This window comes from Rhipicephalus sanguineus, chromosome 11 (genome assembly GCF_013339695.2).
Source record: "Rhipicephalus sanguineus isolate Rsan-2018 chromosome 11, BIME_Rsan_1.4, whole genome shotgun sequence".
Classification (NCBI taxonomy): domain Eukaryota; kingdom Metazoa; phylum Arthropoda; class Arachnida; order Ixodida; family Ixodidae; genus Rhipicephalus; species Rhipicephalus sanguineus.
Window position 1 is genome coordinate 25,032,121 of NC_051186.1, and position 19,366 is coordinate 25,051,486.

The 19,366-nt window shown below is 45.9% G+C and overlaps 1 long non-coding RNA gene across 1 annotated transcript; it reads left to right on the plus strand.

The window, feature by feature from the left end:
* The first annotated feature begins 558 nt into the window (after positions 1 to 558).
* Positions 559 to 11,173, plus strand: LOC125760348 (uncharacterized). Its single transcript, XR_007417897.1, has 5 exons — positions 559 to 1,171; positions 2,038 to 2,166; positions 3,862 to 4,001; positions 6,334 to 6,434; positions 11,027 to 11,173. It is a non-coding gene; the product is annotated as an uncharacterized LOC125760348 (long non-coding RNA).
* The last annotated feature ends 8,193 nt before the right edge of the window (positions 11,174 to 19,366 follow it).

Consider the following 19,366-nt stretch of genomic DNA (forward strand, 5'->3'; position numbering starts at 1 on the left):
AAAAGAAAAAGACAACCTGTTCCATGAGGTTATGCAAAAGAACTCGTGCAATGAAAAGGCATCGATTCTCATTCAGAGCTTCTACGGATCCAGTATGCCTGCAAGAGTGGGCGTGAAACATCAAGGGAGGTCCCTCATGTGTACATAAATTTCATTTGACTGTTCGCTGATTCTTACTTTTAATTAATTATTTTTCTTTTTTTTATGCACCTATCTTTTCCTTTCACTGTTTACTCACATTCTGCGCGAAAATATCTGTCTTTGCGTCTCATTCACCGTTCATTGTATTTTTGTTCTTGAAGTAACCGCTATAATTGTCAATGAATATTTCAATCATTGTACTCAAACATAACTGCGTGAAAAATGATGTTAATAAACTGGAACGGAAACCCCGAATCTCCTACATGTTTGTTCTCTACGCCAGCATGTGCCGTTCAGAAGAAGCTAACCGGCCCGCATGGTCTCCAGTGTTTTCTTTTCTTCGTTTTACAATTTATCAGCGCCATGTGTGGCCTACACAACGAGCTTTTACCGCAACTACTAAGCTTTAAACGAGAAACTCCTCAGGGCGCACCAGTGCTGGGCGCGCCAGCGAGCGCCGCGCCCTCTGCACGCTTCATCGTAAGCTATTCCCGCCTGGCAGGCTCGCTGCCTCGCTCACGACACTAGGCAAACCTTTCTAGCCACGATAGTTCTGCGTTCGTGTGTGTGTCGTCGTGCCGAGTTTTCATACGGTCGACTTTTACCGCGCTGCCTCGCATTGTGTGTTGTATGTTGTGGTTACTGACGTTAAGCGCAAGTTCGTCACGCAGTGTTATACGCGGTAGCTGGTAAATAGTCACCAGATGCCGGCCGTGCGACTCCAGTCTGCGACTGCTTTGTTCAGTGTGACCGACGGAGGCGATTCATAGTTTTGAAAAACACGTTCTTCAAATGTTTCCGCACCTCAGTAGGGTGCCTTGATGCGCGTTTTGTCCGCTCACATCGAGGCACAGTACACGGCAGTGAGTAGCAGCGCTGCAATCCTTTCTCGACGACGCGTTCTGTGGCCTTGGAAAATGCCTTGACGCTCGGGGACGGCCGGTAGCTCGGCGATTCCTCGCTTGGCGCACCATTGAAAACCGGCGGTCATCCAGCAGTGTACGCTGCCAGCGTATTTTTATTGCCAGAGGTAAGTGAACGTTACGCTTCGTACATTGTGAGTTGTTCTTATTGTAGTACGCGTTGTCGCCGAAGAAAATCGCATAACGTGTTGGTAGTGTAATGCGGTTGTAGTTGTGCGGATTGTGCTCGCGCATGACATTTGTCAAGAACGTAGTCGGTAGTGTTATAAAGTTTTGGTAATTAGCTCGGTTGCACGCACTGCTGTACGCTAATATTTGCTGAAAGGAGACAACATTTTTGTCAGGCTCACCATTGTCATGCGGTTTATGCATGTCAAATTTATGCATGTCTCTTGACAAATTACTTGGAGTAACGCCATGAAACCGAAGCTTCAACATTCATTTCGTTCGCACGAGCTCTGAAGGAATTATCGTCCGCCACCGTGTGAATCGTGAATCGGTGCAGTGGGAGAAATAAAGTGTATTTAGGGATGTTTTCTTTAGGCGTGCATTTTATTTGTCATTAAGTAACATGACCCTCAAAAGCGTCTAGGTTAGCATTCTTGGACATTGCTTATCATCTTTCAAGCAATAGATAACAGATTTGCTAAAAATGCAATTTCTGCAGCATGACACTGTATTTTGTTCAGTTGGTTTGCCCCATTTTTATCCTTTATGCACGTTGACCTAATTTGACAAGCCGTACTTTCAGCTGAATTTTCAATTGCTTCTAGCAATATATGTGCGTCCGTGTATTGAAGTCCCACCTCTCATCGCATAATAATAGCTTGTGAAGAACAACGCTTGTCTTGAATTAGCCATTTATCAGAGCTCTTCCTCCCTCCTCAAAGGGCAAGGTGCTGCTGGCACACCTGTTTCGGCGTTTCTTAACCCTTTTTTTTTGAATGCTGAAGTTTTTTGCAACGTACTGCAGGTAGCAAACAGCAGTGCCACGACAAACAGTGGAGTGCTGACCATGCAGTCCAGAAGGTGGCTGAGGCAAGTATGCTATAGGAGGTGCTTATTCAGGCAGAAGAAATAAGCTTCCGTAGCCAACGTAAAGGTAATGTACAAAGTTCCATTTAATGAAGAAGAATCTTGTTTTGAGCTATTGTCGAAGGGAAACAATGAGCGCTAGATAAATGAGATGGAAATGCAGAGTAACAATGTTATGTATGCCAGCAACCAACTTAAGTTTATTCATGCAAAAGGGTTATTTCCAACTGGTTCATTTGGGGGAAGAGCCCACAGTTTCCACGAATGGGCATACCTGGTAGCCGTTGCACAACCTGTTACTGTGTTCTCGCACTCATTATTATGTGCCACTTACTCTTGTGACGTTCCACCAAGGTGAAATTACTTCACATAAACAGCAGCGAGAAGGCTCTTGCTAGCCAGTTCGATTAAGACAGCGTTACCGTAGCTTTTAGTTCCAGTAAACCAGCTAAGCTGTATAGAAGAGCGTATACTCCATGTGTTTGTCACCATGGACAGTGCATTTTGCCTGGGAACATGGCTTAGTTTTGCAAAGGAAAATGTTGCCTTTCTGTAAAACGTGGTACTGGGAAATGGCATTGTGCCAAAAATATTAATGTTTATGACTTCTTGCAGCATGCATTGTTGTACAGGGATGTTAGCGTTTTCATAAATGCAATGCATGGCGCCTGAAGAATATAGCGGCCCACTTTAAAATTTTTAACTTCATGATTTCAGTATCTGGGACAGACTTTACTGTATACGGTTTGTTTCTGGAAAGCTTCAACCTATCTTGCAATTCTTCAAGGCCAATACTGAATTTGCTGTGTACATTTGGCTGCACATTCTCATCACTTATGCTAAACAACAGGCTTGAGTGATGTGTGGAATTCTTGTCAATCAATTTTATTGATTACCTCGGACGATCTATTCTGCTTCCCACAGTTATTGGGTGCTTTGTGTGCATGTGCTATGCATGCTAGAAATAAAAACAGTGCATGCAGCTGGCAGCATCAACGAGTACAATGCCCATAGGCTAATATGAGGTGCGAAATGTTGCCACTGCTAGAATTTACATTATGTGTGCATGGTACAGCTGAATGTGTAATTTAGCACTTTCCAGCTACTTACGCAGTTGGAGCAGATGTCGATCATGTTTACTGAGTAATGGCACGGCCACCAAGTTCGTGCATTCTGCATACCAGGAAACCTGACACGAAGCAACGTATTGCTGTGATGGCAGCTAAGTGAGAACGAATGAGCTTGTCTTCTCTGTCCATTTGTCAATACCATTACACAGGCTTGTTAAGTGCATATAAGCGGCTTTAGCAATGCACTTGCAGCTACAGAGCCAGTAAAGACAGCCAATTTCATCATCAGAGTTCACTCTGCAAATCCCAGGCATTGTTTTTGATAGTTTAAAGTCAAAACTTGCTCAATTAAACACTTCGTGGTGTCTGACATTACAGGAATTATGATAATTGTTATATCTCATGTGAAATTATGCCATTGTTTTTTTTTCATATTCTTACTTTGCATACACACTTTACGACTGCACCCTCCCCAACCGAATCTTTACTAGTGCTACATTCTGTTATGGGTGAAAACAATTATTGAACTAAAAACCAGGCCAATGAAAGCAGTATGATGCCCTGTAATATAGGAGGATGCTGCTATTGCAGTGTTTAGTCTAGAGCTGAATTTAATGAGAAAGGGCAGCAATGTAGGTCATCTGTGGATATTTGCAGACCATAATTGTGTTGTGGTCATTTTGTTATCGCAGGAAGCATCTTCAAAAAGCAGTGCTACAAGGATGTGAGCAGCAGTTTCCCTTCAACGAACGGGTCAAATTCATGGAAGCCACATGCCTGCTGCTTCTGGCCTACACAAACATGCAGCCACCATAGTAAAGTTCCTGCAAAGGTGTGAGACATCCCTATGCTGCATGGATTGAGCATGTTAATTGCCTGTTTTTTATAGCTTATAGTAATATGTCTACAAGTGTACTTCCTTCCAGTGTATGTTTACATTCTCTTAAAGGGCCAGTCAGCAGGCTCCTACTTCTTTTTTTTAGACCTCGCAAACAAGCTCGCTAATTCGTACAGAGGGCCGCAGGAATCACATTGTGCGAATGTCAGACACTCCACTTCTAAAAACAATAACCGCACCTCCTCTTCAGCGCTTGACCAGTCCTCTTTGATAGCGAAGTGGTGTAATGTTGCCTATGAGCAACATTAAGTACCGCTGACTGTTGAATAGTCCTCTGCAATACGAAACGGCATTTTGGCTTTGTGATGATGCAGTATCTGTTGTTGTCACAAGTGTTGCGAATTGGTTTATCTCGCCAGTGCTTTGACTGTGCTTCCTCACCGCACCGCTTTGGCACAGTGGCACACCGAGGAAGCCCCTCTTCAGGATGGTCAGGCTGAGCGAGAAACTGAAACCAGCTGGAATGTTTGTTCTATCCCCTGTGGCTTCATTATTACACCACTTAATAAAAAAATTCATGTGACAACATGTTCATGTTGTACAAGCGTGCAGTTGTCACAAATTTTAGACTCCAGGGTTGTTTAGGGGCCCTTTAGCCTTAAATTATGAATGGTAAATTCACATGTCACGTGGTTTTCTTGCTTTATTTTTTGCAATGCTCATTTTTAAAATAGCATGTCAGCTTCTGTGAGTGGTAATTTATACATTTATCATACAAAACATCCTGCTATTTTCAACAAGTGTTATAGATTTTTCATGGCACCAGAGCCACCTGCTTTTTGCCCTGTGGCAGCTACATGACAGTTCATTGCTATGCTGCTTTGTTTAACTGATATCTTTTCAATCAATGCGTTTCGCAGTCCAGGGTGTTTGTTGTATTTGCATCTTGATGTGTTTAATATCATACAAGTGATGGATTTTTTTCTGTCTTCTAGTGTTTACTTTGCAGCTATTTAAGTGTGGTTTTCAGGGGCATATCTAGACAGGAACATCAATTCTGCTAAGCTTTGGTTCGAAAAGAGACGCTGAACAGGAGTTCCTTAGGTACATGCCCTGAGCACCAGCCCTTTGGATTACAGAAATATCTAAACTGCATAATGTCTGCAGCTCCTTGCTTAATTGCATGTCTTTCTTCGACCTACAGCTCTTTCCATAATCCTTAACATTAACCTACATTACCAAGTGAACATCCCCCGCTGCAATACAGTGGTTATAATGGTCAGCTGCTGATCTGAACTGTGCGGGTTCGATCCTTGATGGAGTGGTTGCACTTTCGGTGGAGGTGTAAATCCTAGAGGTTCCTGTGCTTTTAATTTGACGTTTACATTACAGAACCCCCATTGTTATTATTACATCAGCAAGTGGACAGAGTGGTAATCCTAGATTATATGCATATTTAGTATAACAGACAGCTGAGCTGGTTGGTAGGTATTCATGTTAAAAAGGCAGGGCATGCAAGCATGGACACAAGAGAGAAACCAAGACACCACTAACGCCAACTGGAAAGGTGGACAGTGGCACAAAATGAAGTAGACACAGAAACTTATCTGTGCATGCCCAGGCAAGAGGCGATACCTATCAATCTGGCACGCGCGATAGTCTACGTGAGAGATAACTGCTCAAGCATTTGATTTCTTCTTTATGCTAGTTAATCGACGGTTGGCTCTCTTGTGCACTGCCATTATCGATATGCCAGGCCTCGACTATTGGACGCATTTGTTCATTCATGTGCTTGTACAAAACTGCATTCATCGAATTTTGGCGTGCATTTACGCCCTCGACAATGTAAAGGTAGATTAGGTGATGAGCCTCCAGTTAGTGATCTCAGCGTTTTAGGCATCTTGACTCTCTTGTGTCCATGTTTGCATGCCCCATCTTTTTAACATGTATTCATATAGTGCGTAAGAGAAATAGGTTATCTAGTGAGTTATTTGGAAAGTAAGTTTAGGGCGAACACCAAAATAGCAGTGTAAATTAAACTTAAGCGATGAATGCATCGTGCTGGATTAGGAAACGATATAATGGCGAAATATAGCCGCTTGCTCTTTGCTTATACTTGTCTCAGTTTCTTGTCTCGTATGCTTTGACAATGACCAGGTGTCATGTTGGATGCTACTAATTGGTTATGAGCTATACATAGACAAAGCAGCGGCTGTTTGGATGCTTTCTAAACAGCTACCTCATGGGGAGAAAAAAGTTAATTTGGGTTATGTGAGGCATGCTAAAAAAAGTCTACTTGTTTCTGATGTTTTTGTTTTCCTGGCAGACATTCTACACGAACTTGCCCAAAGGCAGAAGGAAGGCACGCACAGATGGACGCACAGAAATCATGGGGCTGCCGTAGAAGCTGTGAATGAGCATTAACCTGTGAGTATGTGTCTTAAACAATTTGCTGAAGCCTTTTATTTTGGCTGAACATTCTTATCGATGCTTCCCTGATTTGTAGTGCAATATTGTTACACCCTGTTGCTTTCACAACAGAGCTCTTTAGTCTGGTACAAGGCCCAAAAAGTTCGACCTAGATGACCAAATTGTGGCAGCCAGTTGTTTCCACAATTAATGCATTAGTGTAAAAAAACGCAATAGACGGAGCACAAGAAAAAGGAAGACACAAACAGTGCTGTGCTCGTGTGCTCAGTCTTCTGCACTGCTTTGTTTACGCTCTGTCATACCAACACACAAGCATCCATTTTAGCTTATGTAGTAGTCCAGCTCATACAACTGGTAACGTTCTCCAACGGCAGGATTACCGGATATCTGGCTTGTGAAGTCAATCTAAAGTGCATGCCTGTTCGTGTAGACTTGTGTGCATCCACCAATGAGATGGAAATGCAGCTGTGTTTTAATATTTTAGCCATTATAGCTCGTGAATAGAATTTGGAGCTGTGACAGCAACAGTTTTAGAGGGGGCGAGTTACTAAATTATTGTGTATTTCTCAATGTTTGCATGTTATAAAAACATAGCTGGTTAAAATTAGTCCAGATTTTACGCTATTTCTTAACATATGACCTTCCGTACTGTTCGAAGGCATTGAAGCATATGAAATGTTTTGTGCCTTTGTGTGTGTGCCAAAGGTTAGGAGTCATTATACTAGAGATAGATCAAAATAGGTCAGTGGTTAAAGTAAATTTTTCGCAATCAACTTCTTGTGGGCAGTTATTCAGAGCAGGGTTTTGAAGTAATTTAGCAATACAAGCAGATTAGTGCTTCATTATAGTGTCTGACAGTGCACACTGTTTTATTTTAGTACCTATTTGGGTCATTTCACGGCAGTGTGCCAGGTCGTTTTTTGACCATTTCCAATATTTTGTAAAACTGGTGCTGTTATGTTTCAGTGTGGGAAGTAGTCATTCAAGCGTTATTTTCGGGGAAAGAATTGCACGATGCAGCAAAGACCTTTCAAACTTCGCACGCAGAAATGAAGCTGTGTCAGGCAAATTAATTGACACATGATTATTGCGTCGAGCTATTACTACAAAGCGTTTGTTTCTTTAACATAGTCACCAATATTTCATGACTATGATAGTCGAATTTATTTTCATTTCAATTTATGCTATTTGCAGTCGTGAGGAAACATTGCAAAATGCATCATTTTTATGTATATTGATAAAAGACTGAATGTTTCATGTGAAATATATTCACAGTATGAGTTCAGTGCATATACCAAGGGTTGAAAATGCTGGCAAAAAGAAGCAAAAATGTCTTCAAAATTGACACTTGGAAGAAGTAGTGTTTGAACCCATATTGCGGGCTCTCTTTCACTGTGTAGCAATCCCAGCAAAAATGTTGCTTACACATCAGAGTGTGCTTTCCTCGTGCGATAATTTAGACAAAGTTTTTAAGGTGTAATATTATCTTCAAGCGAAAAATAATTTTTTCAAATGAAAAATAACAAGGCTGTGGGAAGTTTCTTGGAGCTTTGCCTTCACTGCACAGCACATCATTGTTCTTGCATGGTATTTCAGACAGAAGTATTGCTTAAATCTGCAACATTTAGACTTGCACTATATGAGCACAGGGGCACCCGCGTGAATCCTGTGCCAATGTGCTGTGCAGCGAAGGTCAAGGAACGAGACTCTGTGCAAGCTAGGGATTATTCACAAGGGGAGAAATTCGGCCTTGTTGGTAAGACATTAGGAAAAATTTTGCAGCGGAAAATAACACAAGAACGAGAAGGGAGAACACAAGACCTGCGCTAACTTTCAACAGAACCTTCTGTTGAAAGTTAGCGCACGTCTTGTGTCCTCCCTTCTCGTCCTTGTGTTATTTCGCGCTGCAAAATTTTTCCTAGGGATTATTCACTTCAGTAAATTTTTCCTTGCTTACAACCAAGCAGTATATATTTTTTTTAGATGGAATATAAATTGCCAGCAAAGTATACCACACACTAATGTCTTGGCGACATTTCTGTTTCGAATGCTACATATCAAAAGCTAAGCTGCAATATGGGTCAAAAGCTATTTTTTCCGACTCTGTTACAGTTTGGGTGCAACGTTTCTGTTTATTTTGTTTTCATAGTAGTTTTATGACAAAGTGGATATCTATTTACTTATTTATTTATTACTTGACAATACTGCTGACACCAGTAAGCAGTATTGCAAAGTGGGCTACAGTGATAAGTTACACATAAAATGATCTTGCTAAGCAAAAACAGGAGCATAACATATACAAAACACAAGATAAACCAAGAACATCTATACAACCGTCTTAAGGAAAATGATAAGGGAACAGCACAAAATACAAAGGCAATGAACTTTAGAAATCAACCTTCGGTATTCCATACGAAAGAATTGGTCTTTCTCCTGATAAATGTTAACATTAGAACTTCAGCATTTTGCAGTGTTTCCTTATGGCTGAAAAAATGTAACTTGAAATGCAAATTAGTAAACTATTTTAGCCATGAAACACTGCCACCTTCAGATTAAAGAAAGAAATATTCTGCATTAAAATGGGAACAAACAGCACTGGACATGGGACGAAGAAAGAACAATAGACGAGGGTGCTGTCGCCCTCGTCTACCTTTTTTTTCCGTCCCGTGCCCAGCGCTGTTTGTTCCCATCGTAATCATGTACTGACCAGCACAGGTATGTGCTCTCCTGAAATATTTTGCTCTAATTGCTCAAAGCAATAACTTTGTATAAGTTATCTTGCATGACGCAGTTTCACATCTGTAGATGGATGGATGCTATGTGTGTTCCCTTTAAAGCGAAGCATTGACATGCAAATGGCCAAGCACAATTTTTGAATTGGCTTAATGCCTTTCCTACCTGAATTAAATTTCTTTCTTTAAACAAACTTATTATAGGTAGCTTATTTTTCGGCATTGTACATAAAGACCCTGCAGTTTTGTTTTTGGCTGTTCTCGCTGCTTTTCCACTACCAATCCTCCATCTGTCTTTTACTGATTTCTCTTGTGGATGTGTTCATCTTTATCAAGCTTTCTCTAAGCCTAGGGCTTCATGAGAGCTAGTTCCCAACACGCACATGGGTGGACATTTTTACGTTTATTTAAAAGGTGGTCCGTCATCTTCATATCTCTCTCACAACCAGTGCATGTGATGCCTACTTACTGGATCTCACTTTATGACTGCATATTCTAAGGCAAGATTACCTCGCTTCAGACATTGCACTAGCTTATCATATGCTTCCCTCCTTACTTCGTCCTTATTCTTGCGATAGTTACTCAGAGCTTTTCATTTTTAGTATTTGCTATCCATTAAATCATCTCCACCTCTCTGACATTGCACCTAACCCTTATCGTGCATAAAGTTTAACGCATGCTCTCAGCATCACGAAATTTCGTCCTGGAAATTATCATTGACTACAGGTATGATCTTTTTAGCAGCATGATATTTTCCAACAGCAAAGGAGTTCGTTAAAAAACCACCTTGTATACTTAAAATGGGGATGACTAATTCCATACCTCGTTTATTAAAGTTAACCTCTTTCAATTTCCTTACGCTTGTTCTTTGTGTTGTGCTTGCCTCATGGTTTGCAGTCTTTATGGATCTGGTATATTTAAAGAGTTGAATAGCCGGTCACCTGCTTATGACACTGCAGCTTAAGTATTGCACCCACTATCATTGCCATAGTAGCATTTGGTACAGTAGAGGTTTGTAATGAATGTAACGAGATGTACAGCTCATGAAATAATTGTTGAACAACGAATGTTGTTGGAGCTAGTGATTCAACAAGAGGACTGGTCTTTAGAGGGGCAACGAATTGCATCAAAGTTGCTGCAACAACTTAGACGCATCAATTTGTTGAAACATTGGCTCCAGCAACACGCTTTGTTCAATGGTTTGACATTCATTCAAGCTGCCATCTTCAGCTCAACTTTTGTCGCGTTAAGATGCACAGGATATACAACTGTCATGTTGTGTTCTGATAGAATTCAAGAGCTATTGACAGCAAGCTTGTTTCTCAATTTAATTCTCATCCTTTACGTTTACGCTTTAATCTTTGTCATCTTCAGCCTTATATGTGCACTGCAGCAGTAGCCCTTCGCAGTGGTCTACAATTTGCCTCGTCTTGTGCGAGCCGATTCCATTTTATACATGCGCAATTCTTCATTTCTTCACCCACATAACTCTCGGCCTTCTCGGCAGCATTAAGTACAAAAATTGTAACTGTTAAGACTTTTGCTTCAACATCATGACAGTAATTGAATAGAATTGGTAATGCACGTACATAAATACTCTTGGAGTTAGAACGTAGTGTGTTTAACCCTGAATTCTTGTGTACTATAGCAATAAGTCTTCGTGAAATCATGGTGCTTGTCCTTCATATGATCAGAACGAGTCTGGAAATATCTGCAAAATATCGTTTCTGCTTTTTTGATTTCTGAAACAGTGATGCTAAGGGAAGCCATGTGCACATGCACCATGGCAATGTTTAAATGGGTATAAATTCTGAACACTGCTGTTGCTCTAGGTGTTTTCTTTTACTTCCTTTTCAGACGTACAGAAAGGAGCGAAGTGGAGCTGTCCATGGGCTGTGCACACAGTTTCATAAGCAGGCTTGCAACACTTTTGACAAATATGTTCCTGAATACACCTGCCGAAGTGGCATTTAAAGAAGCATGTAGTAGTGTACTTCACTGTTTAATTGGCATGAAGCAGCAGGTATGCTTCCGTCATCAGCAAGTTCACACAGTACAGTGCATCTACACATGGCATGCTACCCCCACATCTACCAGCCCGGGATGTGTAGCTTGATTGTAAAATGTTTACTTTGACTTAACACAACAATTATTAACAAAATGACATGAAAGTTTTGCCACCTATGCAGGCGACATTCTCAGTATACGCTGGCAAATATAAGCGGAGTTTGACCAGTCCATTAGTCGCACATTTCCTTGTAAACATCTCGTAGAGGGCCACTGTTGTTGTTGCAAGCCAATGCGCCGTGATGAATGAACCATGATTCTAAGATTTTTTTTTCCTCCGACCTTTGTGCACAAGGTAGCATCGTCGAATTGATTAGGTCAAAGTTATGCCTTGTCATTCAGCAGCGTTCAACAAGCTCCGTCTTAGAGCACGTTGCATGGGTGGTTTTCGCAACATCCTCTTTGTGTTCTTTAACCTTCGATCGCCTTCTTCAACCCATTTCGTCTATGCAAGTTGTGTCGCAATCTCCACATTGTACTTCGTAGATGATCCCACTCTAATCTTCGGCGGTGTTTGTGTATACCTTGTCCTTAGGACATGTGTTCATAAAGCCTAAAGACCGCACACCTGCGGATGATTAGAGCAGGGTACTCTACAGAGTACATTGTGGGGTTCACGACACCACTTACATCAGCAAGTCGGGCAGGAAAATGCCAAAGACGTTCAAAGAACACAAAGTGGGAATGTTGCTAAAGCCACCCATGGAGCGCATTTTAAGACAGCTTGTTGAATACTGCTAGACGACAGGTTATAGCTTCGACCTTAACAATGCGACGATGCTGGCTCAGGAACGAAGGTGGAGGAAAACTTGGAATTATGGTTCATGCGTCAGGAAGCATCTGCTTGAAACAACAACCACAGACCCACACCGAACGTGTACGTGGACGTATGTGGCTAGTGCACTGGTCGACCTCCGCTCACTTGTTGCCAGCGTATACCGAGACTGCCACCTGCATAGGTGGCAAAGCTTCTATGGGATTTTATGGTGCAGTTGTGGTACAAAACCATTATTTTGCATTAAGGCAAATGTGCCGTATTATATTGGACAGTACGGGCAGACCATTCTTTAGTATCTTAACGTAGGAGGTACGTAAGAAGACCTTCTTTGAAGGAAATTTTTGTATTTTGGGTCACGGAACAGTGTTCTCATTCAAACGACGTGACGGAGTGCTTTGTGCTAGCTGTGCTAACGAAGGCACTTCGTAAGAAGGCTCCTTTTTAGAGAAATCGTTTAATTAGGAACACGTAAAAGTGCTCGGCAGCGCTATACCTTCAGCTTTGTCCGTGTTTAGGGGCCAGATTTTTTGCAGTGCACTCTGCAATGACTCCAATGAAGTTGGCAAAATTGTCAGATAAAATAAAATAAAGCAAAAATAAATAAATAAATAAATAAATAAATAAATAAATAAATAAATACCAAATCTTGTTCCTGTAAAGTGTGCACCTCCTGTGGCATTACTGCGTAAGGCAGAGCAGACACTTCAAGAGAATCCTAAAAACAAGCAATAATCAGACACATACGTCACTAATGCGTTTATTTTATTGTTTAAAACGATAGTAAGCTTTAAAATACAGACACAAAGGTACATTAATATTGTCACGTGGTCGTGACGTCGACAAAGGCAGCAGTCAGCACGTCCGAGATGAAACTCTTTATTAGGCCGAACTTGTGGCCGGGAAAATGAAAATCCAGTTTACAGCAATAAACTGATAGCGGCGAACAGAGCGTCGACCGTCGATCAACTGACAAGCGGTCACGCGCGTCGGCTTTTATACAGGCGCTATCGAACATTCCAGCAATATCGCTGGTGGCGGCGTAATCTCTAGACAAACCTGGAACATTCGCGTGCGGGGCGCAATCTTAACAAACCGGTCTACTACAATCGCGACGCTTCTAGAACACTACTTCGCGGACACGTCGAGCGTTGATAACCGTCCCTGGCGGTCAAACCCGAATACATCTAAACAAGACAAGAAGTGGGCGCGGCATTGCCCCCCTCTGAAGAAGCATCGTCCCGATGCTTGTGAAAGAACATAGAAGAGAAAAAAAAAACAAGTGCATACACAAATAAATTACAATAACAAAGGAAAAAAATAGAGTCCCCAGGCTCGCTAACGCGCAAAAAACGGCTTAAGGCGCACGACATGGACGACTTCAGGTCGGGCACGGCGCCGCTGAGAGTTCGTAATGCCGTCAGGGACAACCTCATAGTCGAGTGCGCCGAGGCGTCGAAGTACCCTGTACGGTCCGAAGTATCGTCGAAGAAGCTTCTCACTAAGTCCTCGTCGGCGTATTGGCGTCCATACCCATACACGGTCACCGGGTTGGTATTCCATGTGGTGTCGTCGAACGTTGTAGCGGCGGCTGTCAGTCGTCTGCTGGTTCTTGATCCGTAGGCGGGCGAGCTGTCGTGCTTCTTCGGCGCGCTGTAGGTAGGTGGTCACGTCGATGTTTTCCTCGTCGGTCACGTTTGGTAGCATGGCGTCGAGCGTCGTTGCCGGGCTCCGTCCGTAGACCAACTTGTATGGCGTCATCTGCGGCGTTTCCTGTACGGCCGTGTTGTACGCGAAGGTCACGTACGGAAGGATGGCGTCCCACGACTTGTGTTCGACGTCGACGTACATGGCCAGCATGTCGGCGATGGTCTTATTTAGACACTCGGTGAGGCCGTTGGTCTGTGGGTGGTACGCGGTGGTGCGGCGGTGGCTTGTGTGGCTGTATTCCAAAATCGCCTGAGTTAGGTCAGCCGTGAACGCCGTACCTCTGTCGGTGATGAGAACCTCTGGGGCGCCGTGCCGAAGGACGATCTTCTCAACGAAGAACTTGGCTACCTCAGCGGCACTGCCTTTGGGCAGGGCTTTTGTTTCGGCGTAGCGGGTGAGGTAGTCGGTAGCCACGACGATCCATTTATTTCCGCAAGTCGACGTTGGGAACGGCCCCAGGAGGTCCATCCCGATCTGCTGGAATGGTCGCCGAGGAGGCTCGATCGGCTGAAGGAAGCCTGTTGGTCTTGTGGGCGGTGTCTTCCGTCGCTGACAGTCTCGGCACGTCCTCACGTAGCGAGTGACGTCGGCGGCAAGGCGCGGCCAGTAGTACTTTTCCTGTACTCGTGCGAGCGTTCGGGAAAGTCCGAGGTGTCCAGCCGTTGGGTCGTCGTGCAGGGCATGCAGAATTTCTGGTCGCAGTCCCGAAGGTACAACGATAAGTTAGCTGGCTCGGGCCGGAGAGAAGTTCTTCTTTACGAGGACGTTGTTTTTCAAGGAAAATGATGCCAATCCTCGCCTGAATACTTTTGGGACAACGATGGTCCTGCCCTCCAGGTATTCCACTAGACCCTTCAGTTCCGTGTCGGCTCGCTGTCGTTCGGCGAAGTCTTCGGTACTTATGGCTCCCAAGAAGCTGTAATCATCTTGGTCGTCGGGCGTTGGTGGGTCGACGGGGGCACAAGACAAGCAGTCGGCGTCGGAGTGTTTCCTTCCGGACTTGTACACGACAGTAATGTCAAATTCTTGAAGTCTTAGGCTCCACCGTGCGAGGCGATCTGAAGGGTCCTTCAAGTTAGCTAGCCAACACAAGGCGTGATGGTCGCTCACAACTTTGAAGGGCCTGCCGTAGAGGTAGGGGCGAAACTTTGACGTAGCCCAGATGATGGCGAGGCGCTCCTTTTCTGTTGTGGAATAGTTGACCTCTGCTTTAGACAGCGACCGGCTAGCATAACTGATAACCCTTTCCAGTCCGTCCGTCCGCTGCACAAGGACGGCGCCGAGTCCTACGCTGCTTGCATCGGTGTGAATCTCCGTATCGGCGTATTCGTCGAAATGCGCAAGTATCGAAGGTGTCTGCAGGCGTAGTTTCAGTTCATGAAATGCTTTGACTTGCGCTGTTTGCCACCTGAATTCGACGTCGGTCTTCGTGAGCTGCGTTAGTGGCTCGGCGATCCGTGAAAAGTATTTGACAAAGCGTCTGTAATAGGCGCACAAGCCGAGAAATCGGCGCACGGCCTTTTTGTCGGTGGGTGGCGGGAAAGCGGCGATGGCAGCTGTTTTCTGCGGGTCTGGGAGCACTCCAGCCTTGCTGATCACGTGACCCAAAAATAAGAGCTCCTCGTACGCGAAGCGGCACTTTTCTGGCTTCAGGGTGAGCCCGGAGTTCTTGATTGCTTGAAGTACGGATTGAAGTCGCTGGAGGTGTTCGTCGAAGTTCGAGGAATACACAACGACGTCGTCCACGTAAACAAGGCAAGTCTGCCACTTCAAGCCAGCTAATACAGTATCAATGACTCGTTGGAAAGTCGCAGGTGCCGAGCAAAGACCGAAAGGCATGACCTTGAACTCTAACAGGCCGTCCTGTGTTCTAAAGGCGGTCTTTTCTCGGTCTCTCTTGTCGACTTCAATTTGCCAGTAGCCGGTCTTGAGGTCCATCGACGAAAAGTAATTCGCGTTGTGGAGTCGATCCAGGGTGTCGTCTATTCGTGGGAGAGGGTACACGTCCTTCTTTGTGATTTTGTTCAGGCGACTATAATCGACGCAGAAACGTAGGGTCCCATTCTTCTTCTTCACTAACACCACGGGAGAGGCCCACGGGCTGTTGTACGGCTGGATGATGTCGTCGCGTAGCATTTCATCGACTTGTGTCTTAACGGCCTCCCGTTCCCGCGTCGAAACCCGGTAGGGACTCTGACGGAGTGGTCGAGCATTTTCTTCTGTTATGATGCGGTGCTTAGCAAGGGGTGTTTGTCGGACCCGCGATGACGACGAGAAACAGTCCCTGTATTCCTGCAGAAGGCGTCGAAGCTGTTGCTGTTGGCGAGCGGAAAGACTTGGGTTCACGTCGAAGGGTGCCTCAGGGATCGTCGTCGTAGCTTCGTCAGAATCTGAAAAGGCAAACGCATCGCTGACGGCCAAGATTTCTTCGATGTATGCAATCGTCGTGCCCCTGCTCAGGTGTCTGTATTCCTGGCTGAAGTTCGTTAGCATCACGCTTCCTTTTCCTTCATGCAACCGAGCAATGCCCCTTGCGACGCAAATGTCACGGTCTAGCAGCAAACGCTGATCGCTCTCGATGACACCTTCGATGTTTTCAGCTTTTTCGGTGCTGACGGAAATTATGACGCTGGAGCGAGGCGGGATGGTAACTTGATCCTCGAGCACGTTAAGGGCATGTTGACATGGACTCGTATCTGGCGGTGTCGTTTTGTCCGACGATAGGGTTATTGATTTGGTTCTTAAGTCGATGACGGCGCCGTGATGATTCAAGAAGTCCATGCCAAGTATGACGTCCCTGGAGCAGTGTTGCAAGATTACGAAACTCGCAGGATACGTGCGATTATTGATTGTGACTCTTGCTCTGCAGACTCCAGACGGCGTTATTAGATGGCCTCCAGCGGTGCGGATTTCGGGGCCTTGCCAAGCGGTTCTAACTTTCTTCAACTTCGTGGCGAAGGGCCCACTGATGACGCAATAGTCGGCTCCAGTATCGACGAGAGCGGTGACGTTGTGGCCGTCGATGAGAACGTCGAGGTCGCTAGTTCGTCGTCTTGCGTTGCGGTTGGGTCTCGGCGTCGGGTCACGGCTGCGTCGGTTTGTTCCGCTGCTTCCATGTTGCGTCGTCGGGTCTTCTTCGGTCCGCAAGACCTCGTCGTCAGGGGTCTGTCTGGTTCGCGTCGTGTTCTGAAGGTTTCGTCGCGACGTTGTCGTCGTCGGCGGAGGATCTTCGGTAGTTCGTCGTACAGCAACCGCACCTCCATCGGTTGCTGCCCTTAGTTTTCCGGATACGGGCTAGGCGACCGGCACCGGTTTGGGTCAGTGTACGGCCGGCGGTGCGGTGACATGTAGCGGCCGGGCGACGGCGAACGTGAAGGACGTCGTTCTTGCCACTGCGTTCCGGTTAGGTAGTCGTCGATGTCGCGAGGCCGTTCGCCTGGCTGCGGTCGCGGCGCGTTGATGGCGAATCCTCGTAGTCCCATCTGTCGGTACTGGCAGCGGCGGTACGTGTGGCCGGCCTCCCCGCCGTGGTAGCAGAGCGGGCGGTTGTCAGGGGCGCGCCAAACGTCGGTCTTCCTCGGCGCGGATCGCTGGCCGGCTGGCGGGCGGTATGACGTCGATGGTGGCGGCAGCGGTGCCTGGCGGCGGAACTGATGCGGCGGCGCGGCGTCTTGACGCGGGCGAGGAGGAACGTTGCGGCGGACTGCAGCGGCGTAGCTGATCCCTTGTGGCTCAGGCTGCACTAGTTGAGGTGCTCGCAGGGATTGCTGTATTTCCTGGCGCACGACATCAGTAATCGAGTCTACTTCAGGCTGCGAGGACGGCAACAGTTTTCGCAGCTCCTCCCGCACGATATCTCTGATTGTGTTTTGCAGGTCGTCGGATTGCAGCTCTTGAACCTCCCCGTAGGTCGTCGTGGGAATCCGGCGGTTGTACTGCCTCGTGCGCATTTCAAGCGCCTTTTCGATCGTTGTGGCTTCCGAGGCGAATTCCGCGACTGTCTTAGGTGGGTTACGGACAAGGCCGGCAAAGAGTTCCTGCTTGACTCCTCGCATTAGGAAGCAGATCTTCTTCTCCTCGGACATAGCGGGGTCAGCATGGCGAAAAAGGCGGACCATTTCTTCAATGTACATGCCGATGTTCTCGTTCGGCAGCTGTACACGAGTCTCTAGCAGAGTTTCGGCTCTTTCCTTCCGGACGACGCTCGTGAACGTGTCCAGGAAAGCGGCGCGAAAAAGGTCCCAGGTTGTGAGCGTGGCCTCTCGGTTCTCGAACCATGTTCGAGCGGTGTCTTCCAAGGTGAAGTACACGTTCCGTAGCTTGTCGTTATCAGTCCAGTTGTTGTAAAGGGCGACGCGGTCGTACCTTTCAAGCCAACTGTCCGGTTCTTCGAGCGGTGACCCACGGAAGGTAGGTGGCTCCCTCGGCTGATGTAGCAGCACAGGTGCAGGCACAATGGGTGCTTTCGCCGTCGCTGATGTGGTGGGCATGGTCGGGGTCTTCGTGGTCTTGTCGGGTAGAGGCCCGTACTCCGGTGCTAGGCCTTGTTGCCTACGGCTAGCTCGCTGGTCGTGGTTGGCGTCGATGTCTTCTCCGCGCTGGGGGCTGGGTTCACGGCTTGACGGGGGCGTCCGGATCATGAAGGAACAGCACCTCCACCAGATGTCACGTGGTCGTGACGTCGACAAAGGCAGCAGTCAGCACGTCCGAGATGAAACTCTTTATTAGGCCGAACTTGTGGCCGGGAAAGTGAAATTCCAGTTTACAGCAATAAACTGATAGCGGCGAACAGAGCGTCGACCGTCGATTAACTGACAAGCGGTCACGCGGGTCGGCTTTTATACAGGCGCTATCGAACTTTCCAGCAATATCGCTGGTGGCGGCGTAATCTCTAGACAAATCTGGAACATTCGCGTGCGGGGCGCAATCTTAACAAACCGGTCTACTACAATCGCGACGCTTCTAGAACACTACTTCGCGGACAGCGTCGAGCGTTGATAACCGTCCCTGGCGGTCAAACCCGAATACATCTAAACAAGACAAGAAGTGGGCGTGGCAATATAAGATGAAAATTGAATTTGGTGCATCCAAGCCAGAAAAAAAATATTCTTAATTCTGGCTTTATCTCAAACGTGTACGGAAAATACACATGATATGAAAACAACCGTGAGGTGTCAGTCCGTTTCTTTGAACATAACTAGGACACTTAAACTGAAGACCAAGAAAGTTCATGCGCGTTAAAAAGCTATCAGAGAAAGCCAGCCCAAGTTTCGCATAATCTCGCATAGTTCTGGCAGAAACGATACAGACACACGAAATCGGAGATCAGCACGTTGGCTCACTACGTAGCGTCAACCGCCGCGTGAAATGCTAGCGACTGTGTGAAAGTGATCGTAAAGTGGCATTAGCTTTCCCGCTTCGGGATCACCGCTATCTTGTCTCGAGCGCACTGGATCCTTGTTTTGCAGGATAAGGCCACAAGTTGTCCCGGAACATAGAAGGGCGCTGCTTCACGTAATAAACAAAGAAAGAACGCGTCCGGGCGGGGTTCCTTGCTTTAGAGACAGCTAGGAGAAAATAAATGACCCCGTGTTTACTTTCGAAAGCAATCGGCAGAAAGGATAGAAGAGAGCGAGATTTACTGA